Below are 16,896 nucleotides of genomic sequence, written 5' to 3' on the forward strand. Positions count from 1 at the left end.
ACCCCCCCCCCCGAAGCCATTCAGTCCTTTATGGGAAATGGAGAGCAAAAGGAGTGAAAGATGCCAATTATCTAATTGGACTATTAACAAACAATTCTGTGAGTGTGTCTGGTAGGGAGCAGAAGAGGATGGGGAGGGGGGTGCTGGACTAACTTCATTTAGTGAGTGTGTGGGGCAGCCTGTTGGAGAGAGGGAAAGGTTGTTTAAAGAATAGATGAGAGGGAGGGATTTTTTAAAGAAAAGGTAAGAGGAGGCAACGAAAAGGAGCCGCAGGGGCAACGGGGCGATCCTGCGCCGAGCTTGGGAATAAGAGTTCGGTGGGACACGCACCAGCTGTGGTCTGAGACGTTCCAGGTCGACAAAAGATGAAGATGTCCTGCACGGAGACTGTGGGACACTAAACTGTCTTGGTACAGAGCCATCTTCAAATATCTGTTGCTTTTTAAGACTGTTGGTCATGTATAAACCCTGCTGAAAAGAACAACATATGGTAGGTTAGGGATGCGGGTTTCCTACCATGGCTTAATACACTAATATGCTCTCTTAAGTTACTAATATAACTACGTACCCTTATGTTATGAATATTAACTTTTAAGGAACTAATATGTACACTTAAGTAATAAATATAGGAACTAAAATGTAACCTTAAGTTATAAATGATACATTTGTAACTTAAGTGTAAATGTTAGTACCCTTAAGGTACAAATATGAATCCTTAAGTTCTGAAAATCAACCGTTAATTTATTAACATGAACACTTAATATATAAATATCAACCGTTAAGATACTAATATATTATGTATAGATAATGTATATTCAAGTTACTTATATCAATCCTTATAATCTAAACCCTTAAATTACTAATATCAGCCCTTAATGTACTGAAATATACCCTCAAGTTACTAATATCAACCATTAAGGTACAAGTTTAGGGGTAGATAAGGCACAGAGCTGTCTCTTTGAGGGTACTGCCCCACTGACAAGCTAAAGGTAGGCTATATACAGTGGTGGACGAAGTACACAAATCAAGTACTTGAGTAAAAGTACAGATACGTATAATAAAATATTACTCCAGTAAAAGTAAAAGTACTCCTTTTTCAATTTTACTCGAGTGAAAGTACAAAAGTACTCGATTTTTTATGTACTTAAGTAAAAAAGTACTGATAGATTTATTTTGCAATTTTATATAGTCTACTTAATTTAATTTTAGATTGGCACATATTTTTTATAATCCTACTGCTCAAAATACCTAGGATTTTCACAAAATAACCACTATATGGAGTCAAGATATATTTTTGTCATTGATATGGACTACGTTGACGAGAGTGGAAAGTAGAGTGTAGTGGTGGGAGGAGAATGGGACCGGACTCGAACCTGGAGCAAGTACATGATCCACTGAACCTGACATGTCAGGAAATGTTTGACCCTGCAGTCATGCAAATTACTCATCAACCTTTTGATACTTATAAATATTGCAAATAGTTCAGTATAAAGACAAATTTCACTGGATTTTCATTGGTCTCAGGGACACATGATCTGAAATCAAACTGCATTGATAGCATCTAAAGCCTCACTAGACCCAACAATTTAGTGATTTGTGTTGGAAATTAACATCCTGACCTTCAGTTTTGCCATTCTGTCATTAACAAAAGAAGTCATAACATTGTGAAATGCTAATATTTTCAATATGGCATTTTTTGGGCTTTCATACATTTTTCCCACATATTTCTGTGTGAAGGTTATTCAGATATGCCCTAATGAAGCTGTGAAGATCCCAGAACAAAATGAGTGCTGTTTCCTCTTCCTTTCTGTTTGTCTCTATTGTGTCACTGCTGGTAAAGCCTCCCATCAGAGGGTAAGTAAAGCCTACAGTGTCATAATGGCAAAACTCACCCACCTCATTTATTTAGAGACAACAAAACACTTCAGCGACAAAAGAGAAGAGGGACAAAGACGAGATGGGCGGAAACACACATAGACAGAGACAAAAAGACAGATGGTGAGACATATCAATAGATAAATAAGAAACAAGGCATGACATGACAATACCTGAAGATGGGAAAGGCACATTTTGTGCCGCTCCTTTTGAGTTTGGGCGATGCAGCATGTGGGTTACGCAGCTATCAGAACTCCAAGATTTTGCAAACCTCCTGTGAATTTTGGAAAAACAAAACAGGTGTGCATAACAATGATGGCAAAAGGCCAGAACTATTGATCACCACTTTCAAATATAGAATACCTGCTTCATAAAATGTCTCTGTGGGTGTTTACTGTATGAATGCCTGGAACTATCCAGACTCCTATAATTCAACATTCATGAAGTTTCAGAATTATTTAATATCATAATTCAGACAAAAACAGATTAACAGTATTAAAATTCTGGCCTATACTGATAAACCAATAACATTTTAAGATTAGGTTTTAGTTTTGCTATTTGATTTATTTCAATTTATTTTAGTTTAGTTTTAAAGTTACAGCGAAAACCAATAAACGGCATAATGAATTAAATTCTATACTATTTTACTGAAAATATTCTAAAATAAAATAACAATACATTTTCTTTAAAATATTCTAAAATAAAATAACAATAAAAATTGTAAATGAAATAAAACACGAAATATCAGATTTAAATGTTGTAAGTGAACTATATACAGTACAAAAAGTGGCATTTAACAGTGTTATCAAATTATTAGTGTTTTAAAGATTTGCTTTAAGTAATCATTAAAAATTAGCATGCACAACTAAATATAAATTTTGGCAAATAAAAAAACTCTAATATTGACTGTTAAACCGATATGGTATCGATATGCTTCTCTAATTACTAATTGATCGGTTTGTAAAACTAAATCACAAAACTAACTGGTCAGTGTCTTTGCCCCCATTAAATAAAATGAGCTAATATAAAAAATAAAGCAACCAAACCTAGGTGCTACTCATTCCTAATACAGTAAAAGGAATCCCCATGTTTCAACAAAAAAACATTGAATTATATTACTGTAATAGGCTAAAACATACATCACACACAGATCCCACTCACCACCCCCAACTAACACCAGTGCATTCTTATTCCGCTAATACACCCATTACCAGACAAAGTGTGTTTTGGCTGTAAAAGAGGCCGAGGGGGAGAGACTTGAGTCCTGTCTTGCTCTTAATAGCTCATTAGTAGAGCTAAGCAGTCTTTCTTCTGTATCGCTAGCACCTTTATTCTGCTAATGTTCCTTGTACCTCTTTCTGCCATCTACAACGTGTCAAATGTACATGGAGTACAAGTAGAGCCAAAACCTGGGAACCGTTTCAAAACATACCATGCTACTACCAGAGAGGGGCTGTAATGTCCAATGAATCCACAACATAATAACGCTTACAGGTCATGATTATTCAAATACAGCATTATGATTTACGAACTTTTTTTTTTTTTTGCAAAAAGACAATGCATAGGAATTTAAAAGAGATAAACAGTACAAAGAGAATTAAAAGGAATGAATTCGGGAGAGGTGTTTGTGATTACTGGTTGAGTGCATTTTTGTGTTTTTAAGGGGTCTCTTTAAATTGGGTACGACGATATAAAGTATAGTGCATTTTAATCAGTAAAGTTTTTTTAAAGCATTTTTACAGCATTCTAAGATCTATCTATCTATCTATCTATCTATCTATCTGTAGACTTCAACAAAAAAATCAGTAGAAAAATGGAAAAGTTACTGAAAATTTTCGTCCAGGACATGTGCTAAAACACATCAAATCCATTCTGTAATTCAAAATATGGGTAAAAACCTGTGAAAATCAATACAGAAAATTCTTTCATATTAACACAGTACACTGGGCCCTGTTTCTACAGACTTTTCTTACTGTAGTCGGTGTATATACACAATTTACATTTACATTTACAAAATAAATAAATTTAAGTGGAAATATTTTATAAAATAATATTTATATAAATGATATGATACAGCATATTTTCCTCATCTCAGTAAGATACTATATATGCTGCAAAAAATAACAAATTGAATCGAATATGCTATAGCTGATTGTGCATGTGTATAAAGTGTGTATTTATATAATCAATCAACCAAAAATGATTTGACGTCTGGTACTTTCAGGCAGGTCATATATTCATTGTTCTCACGGTTTTACATGCAATGTCTCAAAAATCGTAAGAGGTTTGTATGTTCGCAAGGATTAGACACAGACCTTGCTGTTTTCCAACGGAAGTGATTTTCAGATAATTGTTCTGGAGGGCATGTTGTCAGTGTTTCCTCTCTTTCTCTTCCATCCTGTTACCTAAAACCTCTCATTCAGATTTAACAAATCAATACCGACTCTCAGCCTCTGCTCTCCTGTTCAAAACAGTGCTAGCAACCATCTTCAAATCATAATAGACCATATAATACCAGCAGAAAAAAAACTCAGCTTCATCTAAGTGTGTCAGTCTGACCAGGAGTCTTTCTCTCTCTCTCTCTCTCTCTCTGTGTGTGTGTGTGTGTGTGAGTGTTAAGCACACAGGCTGAGGTTTCTCATCAGAGCACATTTTGTGAGGGTCTAATGTTCGGTTTCAGAGCCATTACAGGTGGAGTAGGAGGGGTGTTTGTAGCCATGGTGCTCATCTTTGAGACAAAATCGCAGACAATCACTCCAATTTCAATTAAATTAGCTGGGCTGCAAAGAGATGAGGAATTTGTGTTTTTAGTTTTCTTTTATGTGCAGCAAAAGCTTTAAAAAAGGCAAAGCATGGTCTTGTAAAATTAAATTGTAAAATTAAAAAGTACAGTCATTTAAAGTTTTTAAAGAATTCAAAAGGCACACAAAAGCTATGCCATCTAAGGAAAAAATTATTCGAAAGAAAAACACATTTAATCGTCTAAACAAAGAAACTGTAAACATTTTCATGAACATTTAATTCTTTTCTTTTCTCTTTATTCAAAGAAAATCAAGATATTTGCACCAATAAATGCATGTTATGTTAACTAAAAATAATAGATTTAATTCATTTCCTGACAAATGCAGAAATATTATGCCCCCAGTGGGACAATTTGCAGTTATAAAATGTCATTTAGGCATTTTAGGATAAAGATCTCCCTTACCCCTCCACTGTCCAACTTCAGCTTGGTTTCAGGATTTCATCCACAAAGCTCTATTAGGAGCATCCTAAAGACCTCAATCTGTTACAGCAGATGATTTGCGGGTGTGTGGCATTTTGGGACGAGGGGATCTGTATGTGAATGAATGGGACAGTGCTAGAGTGATTCAAATAGATGCAGTCAATACAAAGTCTGGTTAGGACACCTTCACTGCACACACACACACACACACTGAAATCTCAGGTGTTTCCTAAGATTTCTTTTAGCGCAGAACGTGATCAAAAGCTGGGAACACATACTGTGAGTAGGCTAACATGCCTAGACATATTTCAGCAGTTGGTTAATTGAGCCACTGGACAAGTTTGAGAAGTAGGCTATCTAAAAGTAGCCAGGAAAGAGAACACGTAGGTTAAAACTGCAAAAATGTGGAGAACGGAAATAGACCTTGATCACATTTGCCACTGTGTTTCCACAGTGTTTGTGGTGACATTTTGCTCAGTCCCCTACAGTTAAGCGACTGACGCCATCTCCTGTTGGCATAACGACATCGCATGATAGTGACAAGGCTAGTTGTCATTTTTATTTACTCTGGTAATTATTTACAGTAAATTCATTTCAAGTTAATGCATGTGTAGGCGCACACCTTACAGTTTTGGCTACAAATTCCACACACACAGGCCTTGTCTGGTCTCGTCTATGGCGAAGACTGGATCCGTTTGGATTGTTACTCAGCTGAAGAACACTTACCTCCTTGATCCTCTCTTCGTCCCTGTTTCCAGTCTCCTACTCCTCTCCTCCTTCCAGTCTCCTGTTGATCTTCCTACAAGACAACAGGTAAGTGTTTAGTATCTCTCAGTGAATGTTTAATAGTGTGTGTGTATGTGTGGCTACTCACAATTCATCTCCCATCTCCATTATCCTCTGCTCATGCTGCCTGTGATTTCATTCAGGTCCATTAATAAAGTATTTTGAATAGTTTTGGAAAACTTTCCAGTCTGTCCAGTGTGTTTCCCTGACAGGTGAGTGGAGGGTGAATATGTGGTCATATGTTCAAAATGCAGGTGGAGACAAACTGAACTATTAGACACTGTCCTAAAAGAAAGACAGGAATTAGTCATTGCACAACTGGCGAGTCAGTAATTGGTTGACTGTAACAGCACCTCTTTTGCATTGTACTGCTGTACAATGAATTAAAATAAGGTGTACTTGCCCCGCCAACTGGCAACATACTTGTTTTTGTACACCTTGGGCGATACCTGCACACACACACAAAAAAAAAAAACGGTGACAATACTGGCAATGATAACGTGTTGACACTGTTATGTAATTCATAGGTAAGTAATAGTCTTTTTATGGGATAAGAAAAAGAAAAGCGGTTGTTCTTCCAATCAAATGCTAAAAAATAACAAAATAATAGGTGTAACGGATCATATAATTCTCATTTTCTATTTGTATTTAAATTTGCATGTTACAGAATCACAAAGAAATGGGATGTGAATTTTAACAAGTCAGAAAATGTTTTAGCTGAATAGGATAGCAGCCATGACCTTGTGAAATAGGCTTAAAAAGAGGAACAGCACTCAAGCTACTTTACAAGTTATTCCCAGACAGACCTAGACAGCCTGAAGATATTCTTCTGGAGCAACCTTGCATTCATTGATCTGGGTGAATATCCACTTAAAATCTATTGAAAAATAAGTCAGCAAGTGAATGTGCCAGACTGAAATAATGCAACTTAATACAAGCAGAACATCAGACATCATTTTGGATATTAAAGAATAGAGATGACAAAACTTTGCAATATGAACACTTACATAAGTTTAGAAATGAAACGGGGTGAATCATTGTGAGAGAGATGACAGCTTTACAATGTTTTTGTAGAATCAAATAAAAAATAATGTCATTGAAGAGGAATTTTATGTCAAATTCCCCTTCAGAGTGAATGTATGCTCTCTTCATATCAGTTCACTGCCATAGTATTCTGTCATGTTCTGGCATGTCTTAGCAATATTTATGTGTTATGAAAACTGGCATTGTGGATGAAAAGGTTGACTTGTGACTTTATAAGCAGGATAACTAGCTTTTCTAGCTGTGCATGCACCACCTTTGGCATTCACATGCATTCTCATTTGAGTTTCACAGGCAGATGGATCCAGATCTCTGTGCAAACATTCAACAATGCTTAAGGTTAGCTATTTCCTCTTGGGTTTCTTTAAATTATTGTAATTGAGATTTTTGTATAGAGACACTATTTATAACAAACTGAAGTTCTATAGTTGTAAGTTTTAACTGTCTATGTTAGTAAACAGTGTAGATCTTGTGATCATAGATCATTTGTTGTACATACACTTTCGTAATCAAATTACATTATTTTTCAACCACTTCATTTTCTTTTTCTGGTTGTTTGCTTTCAACAGAAAGAAGTCAAGCCATACTGGAATTTGTCAGTCAAAATCTTATATGCGAAGTTCCATCAGTCCTATGACTACGGTGAGACAGTTTGTCCTCTCAACATCAGCCAAATATATTCATTTACAAATTTTAATTGTCTTTTTAGCAGAAGTGTAAAGTTTAAAGCAAACATGTCTAAACCTGTTTGCAGTTTTGATAAACAAAATGTGTGTTGCTTGAACTTGCTCTGCTAGGTACACATGCCTATAATGCACTATGTAGTAGGGTGCAATAATTGTTCTAATCTCAAAGTATGTGTCAGTAGATATAAGTATAATCCTTTGCCTACTTAACAGATTTTTAAAGGCATTTCTGGGCTTTCAAAAGCCTTCAGCCGTACAGTTTGACAACTAATACAACAGTAATCTCTCTGAGTGTACATGCATACAAATAAATCTATGTTTAATTATCTCAGCCAACTCACTAACTTTTCCAACTCCACCTCAATTTTTTCTTTAGTGTCTTCATCTGACTGCTATGTCATCCTAAACTTACCCACGGCATCGGCCCGTACAAATCGCACCAAGACTATCTCAAATAGCGAGAAACCTGAATGGAATGAAACTTTCACATTCAGGGTGCATAGCAACATCAAGGTAAACCACTAAATTATTTGTCTGATCTTAGAATGTTTTATTATTTTATATCCTATTTCTAACCTCCCTTATTTATCTCTCCAGTAAGATGTGCAATATGAGCTCAAATATTGAATTACTCGAGTTTTTGTGTCATTAGATGCCTCATTAGAACCAAAAAATGCAATGCTACACTTTCACTCCTTACTTTTGTTCTCTATACACAGAACATTCTGGAGATCTTGATCTATGATGAGGATCCATTAATGAGGGACGACCATTGTGCCACTATCCTATTTGACATCAATAACCTCACACCTGGGAAAAAGGAGACCAAATGCTTTATAATAAATGATAAGGTCAGTGCTATATAGAGATCTCATATCTAAACAGATATTACAACATAAAATGGACACTTAGTTGACTGAAAGCACTTGATATTTGATTTGTGACTAGTACTTTCTTTCTCAGACCAAGGATGAACTGTGGGTAGAGTTTGAGACCACTAAGAGGTGAGTGAGACTGCCTTTAGCAGTTCTAGTGAGCATTTGCAAAAATAGATACAAGCAAGAATCTGTTGTACACTCTTAAAAATAAAGGTGCTTCAAAAGGTTCTTCAAGCGATGCCATAGAAGAACCATTTTTGGTTCCACAAAGAACCATTCAGTCAAAGGTTCTTTAAAGAACCATCTCTTTCTTACCTTTTTGTAATCTGAAGAACCTTCTTTCACCACAAAGAACCTTTTGTGAAACAGAAAGGTTCTTCAGGTGTTAAAGGTTCTTTATGGAACCATTTAGACAAAAAGGTTCTTCTATGGCATCGTGAAGCACCTTTATTTTTAAGAGTGTACAGTCGAGTGTGCCTGTCCATACACATAAATCTGATCTAATTTCTGTTTTGTGTGTGTCTGTGTGTTGCAGCTCTGAAACACCAAGCCCATGTTTCTCTAATGGAGTTTTGGTGGTACGAACCTTTACTACAACTTTCTTAAATATATCATGGGTTACAGTCAGATGATTTAAAATAATGATTTTCTGATGTACAGTATAAGAAGGTGTCTTCTTAAAAAGCTTCAGTTTTACTATAGGCTACATGCTCTTACCACTCTAACTAAACACTCAAAAATACAAAACCATTATCATATGAACTTTATGCTTTCTCTTGAAATAGGCAGGTCCTTTTTGTGAGCTGAATGTGGAGATAGACAAGCTTCTAAAGAAGACTGAAGGTAAATAGACATTTTCATCCACATTTCCCATGCAAATGCTTGGATATTAGATGGCTACTGGAAATTCATTGGTATTCAGAAATAACTGTAAAAGAAAAGAAAATGTTAAATTGCTCTATTCTATAAATTAATTTTGAAAACACGAGCAGTGTAAAAATAAACTCCGCAAAGAAGTGATTATAATCCTAGATTTAGGCCTAGGTGTTTTTTTGCTTATTCTCTGTGTGTTCCAGCAACGCAGAACATGGTTTTAAAACTGAAAGGGGCCTACAAAGAGGATTTCGTGATCTCAAATTCTGAGGAAAGCTCTAGCTTCCTGAAAACGTTACGTTACTACATCAACCGAGACCTGGAAACTGAACTCAATCTGACCTCTGAGAGTGTTATCAGCCCAGAAAATGTAGGTCATCCATGCCAACAATCATTCCTGACACACCTTGTTTATTGAAAATTGCTGTAAAAACTACCACATAAATTATATTACTTACTCATTTTTCATATTTTGTGCAACAGGAACAGTATGTATACAGTACTTCACATAAGGGCTTGTAGATTTTTAAAGCACCTGAAACAAACAGAAAGTGTGGCTTTAAATGTTTGCTTAAACAAACATACTTTTCTCCAGGTTGGGACAGTAGTAGTGGATGCTTCTGTTTCAGACACTCTAGACACTGGATTGACCTCTATCCCTTTAAAACCATTACCATCCAAACAACAGATTACGGTCTCTTTGCCTCTGGGAGAGGTGAGTTATTGATTCATTAATCGATTAAATCTAAATGTGACGCTCCAAAAATGGTTTATTGATAATATAGTAACACATAATACTGTACACTAATAGAGTAATATAAATTTCTCCCCATCTTTTCTCATAATTAATATATTAAACAATCCTGTATTTATATTCATATATTATATTCATGTCTGCATTTTATCTAAAATGACCTGTTTTTCTTTCTTTTTTCCCCCCAAAGAATAAAGTTGATCTGCAACTGAAAACGGATGATCGGTAACAAATCTTGAATTAATTCATATCTATCCTCAGTAGTAGTTTAATAGTAAATGATAATTAGAAAATATAAAATGAAACATTGTAAATTACAGTACTATTTACCAGCTTTTATTTCAAATCCATCCTAATCTCAGGATAAAAATGGTTTTGTGTGTGTTCTGAAGCTCTGATGAAGAGCTGGATGTGCGCCTAGATTTTGATATCCCAGTGGAAGAAAAGAATTTTCAGGTGAAGAGAAAAAAAGTCGTGTCAAAGGCTCTACAGAAAGCTCTGAATCTCAGCTCTGCACCTGAGCCCAGTAAGGTACTTTAGACACAAGCACAAATAACCCATATATTCAGCAAAGAATTTAAGAGATTGTGATGTTTTCCTACTGTACAATTTGTACAGTAGAATTTTATAGAATACAAATACCCAATAACAAATAGAGCAACATTTGAATCTGTGTTTGATGTGACTCCTCAGGTCCCAGTGGTGGCTGTGGTGTGTTCTGGTGGTGGGAGCAGAGCGTTAACAAGCACATATGGTAGCCTTAAGGGACTGCAGAAGATCCAGCTTCTTGATGCAGTCAGCTACATCACAGGGGTTTCAGGTGCCACTTGGTGAGAATGAGGAGTCTTAATGCATTTTTAAGCATGACTGATAAAAACCATGTGTGCTAGTCAGACTGAGAAAGTACAGTATGCATCAGACAGACAGCAAACAGATTTTAAGTAATTACAATTAGGTAAAAAATTAATAATTTGATGGGTTGCATCTGAATGAACAATTAGACTCTATGGTTGCTGCACCGAACAATTGGACGTATGGTTGCTGCTGCAGAATTTGGAAAAAGAATGTTTTTGTTCAATCTTTGTATTTCAGGGCTCTAGGCTCTCTTTATAGAGACCCTAACTGGTCAAAGGGTGGCATTGATAAGTCTATGGAGTCTGTAAAGAAGGAGCTCTCTAAAAAGGTGCTCAGTATGTTTTCCTCAGAGCAGCTACAGGAATACAAACAGAGGATGGAAGAGCGAGAGAAAGAAGGACTCCTTGTGTCTCTCATCGACATGTGGGGTCTGGCTTTAGAGTATCTTTTCCAAGGGAAGGTAAAAAAAAAATTGTGTTTTCTGTCAGTTTTGGCTCTGTATTAAAATTTTGTGCACGATATAATACTTTCCTTTTATAGAAACACATGGGTACTCTATCTGAAATGCAGAGGACAGTGTCTGAAAGCCAGAACCCTCTACCCATATTCACAGCTGTTAACCTGAAGAATGGCAAAACAGAAAGTATAACAGATGCGGGTATGTACTAATAAAAATATAATGGCCATTCAGCTTCTCTCAAACTAAAACATATAAGGAAATGTACATAAACAACCCATGGGCGGTAATTTCCTAATACTAATTGTGTCAAACAGATAGTGCTTAAGCGCACTTTCTATAATGACCATCATTTGTTTAGGATGCAGATGCTGCCTGCTATACTGGTCACACACGTTATTTGAGTCAAGGTGACATGATATCATCGGGTGTTAACTGTATGTTCTGCTTTGTTTTAAGAGTTAGTATGTTAATAATATGTACAATAATATAGTGTTCATATCATCAAATTATGGTTGATTTTCTTTTACATATCTGTTAGTTGGTTTACCTATCTGTCAGACAGCTTACATATTGTAAACTCTGTCTAATCAAGTCGTTCTAAGTGAACCAGACTTTCTTATAGTCAAAAGTCTGTTTGTGTTGAAGTTCATGCCACTTGAAAAAATGCATTCATTTGGAACAACCTGCAACATGGTTAAACATAGACATGTGAATCGCGCTTATTAGAGGAGCTTAAGGTATGATAATATAATTCTGTAAATAAATATAATTAATATAAGTTACCATATGTTCTTGTAATATACTTGTGTATATAATACATCCATGTTTATTTATATAAGAATATTTTATTAATATAAATTGTCATTTAAAAGCACTAAATTGAGTCATACATGTCTGTTGTGATGTTTAATAAAATGTTTGAAATAAATGTAATTTGGTTATATTAGATATATAATTATGAACGTTGCATTGTAGCTGTTGCATCTTGCGCACTTTATATTTGTTAATAGTCGAGTACAAATCCTTTTCACTGCCTTTATATTATTCAAACTTATTTAAGTGCCAGAGTGATGTGCAATGTCTGTTGAGTAAATTCAGCTATCAGCTTCCTGTGAAGTGCTATATTAATAGCTTTAAGAGACTATTCAGCAACTCCTTATGAATATATATATAATCATGCAAATGATTTTCTCATCCTAAGACTTACAGAACGTTTTTAGAATAGGCTCACTAAGAAAGGAGTAGATAAACGACAAGATTGTAGCTTGATGTTGGGAATAAAAGTGCAATAATCTCATGTTTCTTTGTTTTCTAATTAGAATGGTGTGAGTTCACCCCATATGAGGTTGGATTTCCAAAATACGGTGCCTTTATACCTGCGCAGAACTTTGGGAGTGAATATTACCTCGGTCACATGGTCAAGAAACTCCCTGAAACTGGGTTGTCTTTTCTTGTGGGTGAGTTTGAGTGTATGTGTTTGAGTTCATGCACATAATAAAGACATGGAACAGAATAAAAACTGAAGGCCATAAGTAACAGAAGAAGAAATGGATTGTTGCGCTCAGCATCTAAAAAAAACAAAAACAATTTTTGCTGATTTTGACCAGTAGGGGGAGTCTACATCTGTATCTGAACCTGATCCTGTGCTGTAAGCAAATGATGTAAACTGTAACCAGTCACATTAATAACTCAAATCTGTGTGTGTGTTTATGAAGGAATGTGGAGCAGCATTTTCTCTATAAATCTGACAGATATCTGGAGTATTGCCACAGGAGTCACCCCTTCTTGGATGCCTTGGGTTGGAGGAGTGAGTAACACAGGTGAAAGTTTGTGATGCATTTTAATTCCTATGTGTATACTTAACAGTTTTATAATAATTATAAGAAAGGTTTCTTGAGCAGCAAATCAGCATATTGGAATGATTTCTGAAGGATCATGTGACACTGAAGACTGGAGTAATGGCTGCTGAATATTCAGCGTAGCCTTCACAAGAATATGTTACATTTAAAAACATATTATTTACATTATTTTCAAATACAATGTTAAAGATGAAATTGTAACAATATTTCACAATATTACTGTTTTTACTGTATTTTTGATTAAATAAATGCATTACATTATCATTAGACTTCTTTCAAAAAAATAAATCTAACCAACCCTGAACATTTGAATGGTAGTCTTCCATTATTATATATTGACATGACTCAATTGTCTTCTTGTCTCCTTCTGTAAAGAGACTGATAGTAAACCAACAGCACTTGGCACATACCTGATCAGCCCTGTGACTGACTTTGCTAAAATGCTGTGTGGCTTTATGACCAGCCGCCCCATTGTCAGCCAGATGTACAACTTCCTGAGAGGCTTCAACCTGCACAACAGCTACAATAAGAACACGGGCTTCATCGCATGGAAAGGTCTAGAGCTCTATTTATACCACTGACTATTTCAAGTGTGCACTGTGTTTATTATATTTACTCTTCATATGGACTATAACTTAGTGTTATTTCATGTGTGTAGATGTAATTTGGTAATGTCTGTCATTGCATGAAATATAATCAGGGCTTTTTACATCTAAATAGCTGATAGTGTTTGCAGTATTCCATAATATTCGTGCTCTGTCTATAGACACACACCCAGACGCCTTTCCTAACACCATGACTCCAGCTGATCCTGTGCTGAGTTTAGTAGATGCTGGATTTTCTGTAAATGCAGGATTCCCTCCTGTGGTTCGCTCTCACAGACATGTGGATGTTATTCTGTCTCTAAACTACTCCTGGGAACCAGATCAGTTTAAGGTGTGGGAGACCTGGAAGATTGTTTAAGAACTGATTGAAATGCAAATATTAGGTACTTAAGAAATTTTGAGAAAAAAAAACAAAATAATAAAAAAAAATGTTTTTGCCTGTTTGTGCCCAATAGGTAATTAAGCAAACTCAAGAGTACTGCGCTGATCGCAAGATTCCATTTCCAAAGATCGATTTCAAAAAGGTGGAGTCCGAGCCGCTGAAGGAAGTTTATGTGTTTGAGGATAAAGAGAATCCTGAGGTTCCCATAGTGCTTCACTTTCCCTTGGTCAATGTCTCATTCAAGCAGTTCAAGTCTCCTGGTGAGTACAACCATCACTCTTTACATCCCATCTACCATATTCCTAATAGGAATTACAGTGCTTGTAAAGCAGGAATGTATTTATATTCCTCAAACATTCTGGTTAGAATGTTAATTTTATATTGTGTACAGTAAATACACATAAATATAAAATTTATATTGTATATATTTTATATAGGTTTTGTCTATATTTTTGACTATGGACAAAATAGACTACCATTTTTTTTTACCGATTTAAAAAAAAAAATTTTTGAAAGTCTTTTATGCTCACCAAGGCTGCAATTTTTGATCAAAAATACATTAAAAATAGTAATATGAAAAAATATTACAATTTATTGTTTACATTTTTTCTAAAATAATTTATTTTAAATAGTGCTGGGCAACGGTTACAATTTTTATTTGCGATTAATCACATGATTTTTCTGCGATTAATTGCATTGTTATGCGCAAAATTCAATAATGAATTCAAAAGTAGTGTATTGTGCACTTTTATTTTAAAAGTACTGCTGTAGGAACAAAAGTGCAATAACATTTGGTTTGCAAACACTTTAAACAAATAAGGTGCTTTTTTACAACAGTATTCCCTTTACATAGTAGCAGTTAAAATATTTATTGTAAATCTCAACTTAAACATTAATGTAATCAAATTAAAATCTCCTTTTCATACAATTTGTGTATTCTTCTTGTGATGGTACGTCTTGAGGGAGGCCCATACGTGCCGTCATTTGTTGTGATCCTAAGAACGTTCGCCTATTTTTGACAGACGCTGCGTCCAGGCCTCACAGTAGATATAAAATAAAAGACAGTTGTGCTGCTTAGAATTTTTCTGAAAACCATGATGCATTTTTTTCAGGATACTTTAAAAAAAAAATTCAAAAAAATAATGTACCTGATGAAGATGGCATTGTAAAAAATATTTGCATACTGAATTGTCACTGGTGTTCTTTCTTACACATTTTGCATATTGAATGATGACTGGTCTTATCTTCCTTGCATGTATTAACCCATTTATATTTTTATAATACACAGACTGTCATGACAATGGCAAAACAGCTCTAAAAGCCAAAGCTTACTTAAAACTTTAACAATATTTGTGCTACATTTAAAGCACTTTTAATGGTTTAATTGCAGTATATTGTGATTGGATATTGCCATTATTTAGAACATCAGCTCAAATAACCAAGAATGTACATTATAAAAATGCTAATGTAGAATCATGTGTATGTGTGTGGTGTAGGAGTGAAGAGAGAGGGAGAGAAGGAGTGGAAGGAGGGAGCGGTTGATGTTGAATTTAACAGTAACACCTCCCCATATCTCACTCACAAACTGACTTACACACCTGAGGACTTCCAGAGGCTCATCAACCTCACTTCCTACAACATCCAAAACAACAAAGACCTCATTTTGAATGCTCTAAACAAAACACTAAACCGAAACAGAGAAAGGCAGACAGGTGATGATAGCCCCGGCAAAAAGGAGAAGGCTGCGCGGTAAGAAAGACCATTTCAGCGTCAACACCAAAACCAAGATCACAAAAAACTCGAAAGACTGAAGCACGTTGATCTGCAACACCATTGCTGTGAAGTAAACCTCAGAATAGGAAATCTCTGTTCTGCATCCTTAATTAAATTCTTTCTTTTTTTAATGAAGTTTTGTCAATCCTATTATTAAAAAATTGTTTATGATACAATGAAACAGCATCTTTGTTTCTGTCTATTTAACTAGTCAGTCATTTCTGTCATTTCAACTATTTTCTTCATCAGCAATTCAATTCAAAGTGTTCTACAAAGTGCAATGAACTTCATCACTTGGTTGTTGTAACTTTGTAGGTTGTAACTTTGACACTATTTTTAGTCTTACTAAAAAAATTAAGGCAGCAATTTTCAACAAAACCAGTGTTAATTAGTTAAGACCACTAATTTGGCAACACAATTAAACCTAATTTATTAATTAAAAGCTGCTTTGTTTTATTATATTTCATTTCATTTCATTTTTTTTTATTTTACTGACAGGCATCACTAGATATTAGATATTAGCTTGTCATCTGATGTCAGCAATCCACGGTGTACAAAATAATTCATTTGTGATTGGCTAACTAAGCACAGAATTATTTTTCTTTGTTTATATAAATACAGAGTTCTGGCATGAAACTCTAGATGGCGCAGTCCGATAGGTCTAGCTCAATTTAACCTGGTGACATCTTTGTCACATGGCAGCTGATTGGTTCTCTCCTGTATTGGTAGCCAATGAGCTCGCTGCTCAATATTCAAATACCTGGCTTTTGTTTGCTGTAGCATTTGGCAGCGCACTTCAGAGCAGCCTAAATCAACATCTAAGATAAGTGAATGCTTTTTAAATCC

The 16,896-nt window shown here is 35.2% G+C and overlaps 1 pseudogene; it reads left to right on the plus strand.

Moving 5' to 3' along the window:
- The first annotated feature begins 5,783 nt into the window (after positions 1-5,783).
- On the plus strand, positions 5,784-16,131 carry LOC107717113 (cytosolic phospholipase A2 zeta-like; annotated as a pseudogene).
- The last annotated feature ends 765 nt before the right edge of the window (positions 16,132-16,896 follow it).

Source organism: Sinocyclocheilus rhinocerous, unplaced genomic scaffold (assembly GCF_001515625.1).
Source record: "Sinocyclocheilus rhinocerous isolate Xijiao unplaced genomic scaffold, SAMN03320098_v1.1 scaffold119, whole genome shotgun sequence".
Classification (NCBI taxonomy): domain Eukaryota; kingdom Metazoa; phylum Chordata; class Actinopteri; order Cypriniformes; family Cyprinidae; genus Sinocyclocheilus; species Sinocyclocheilus rhinocerous.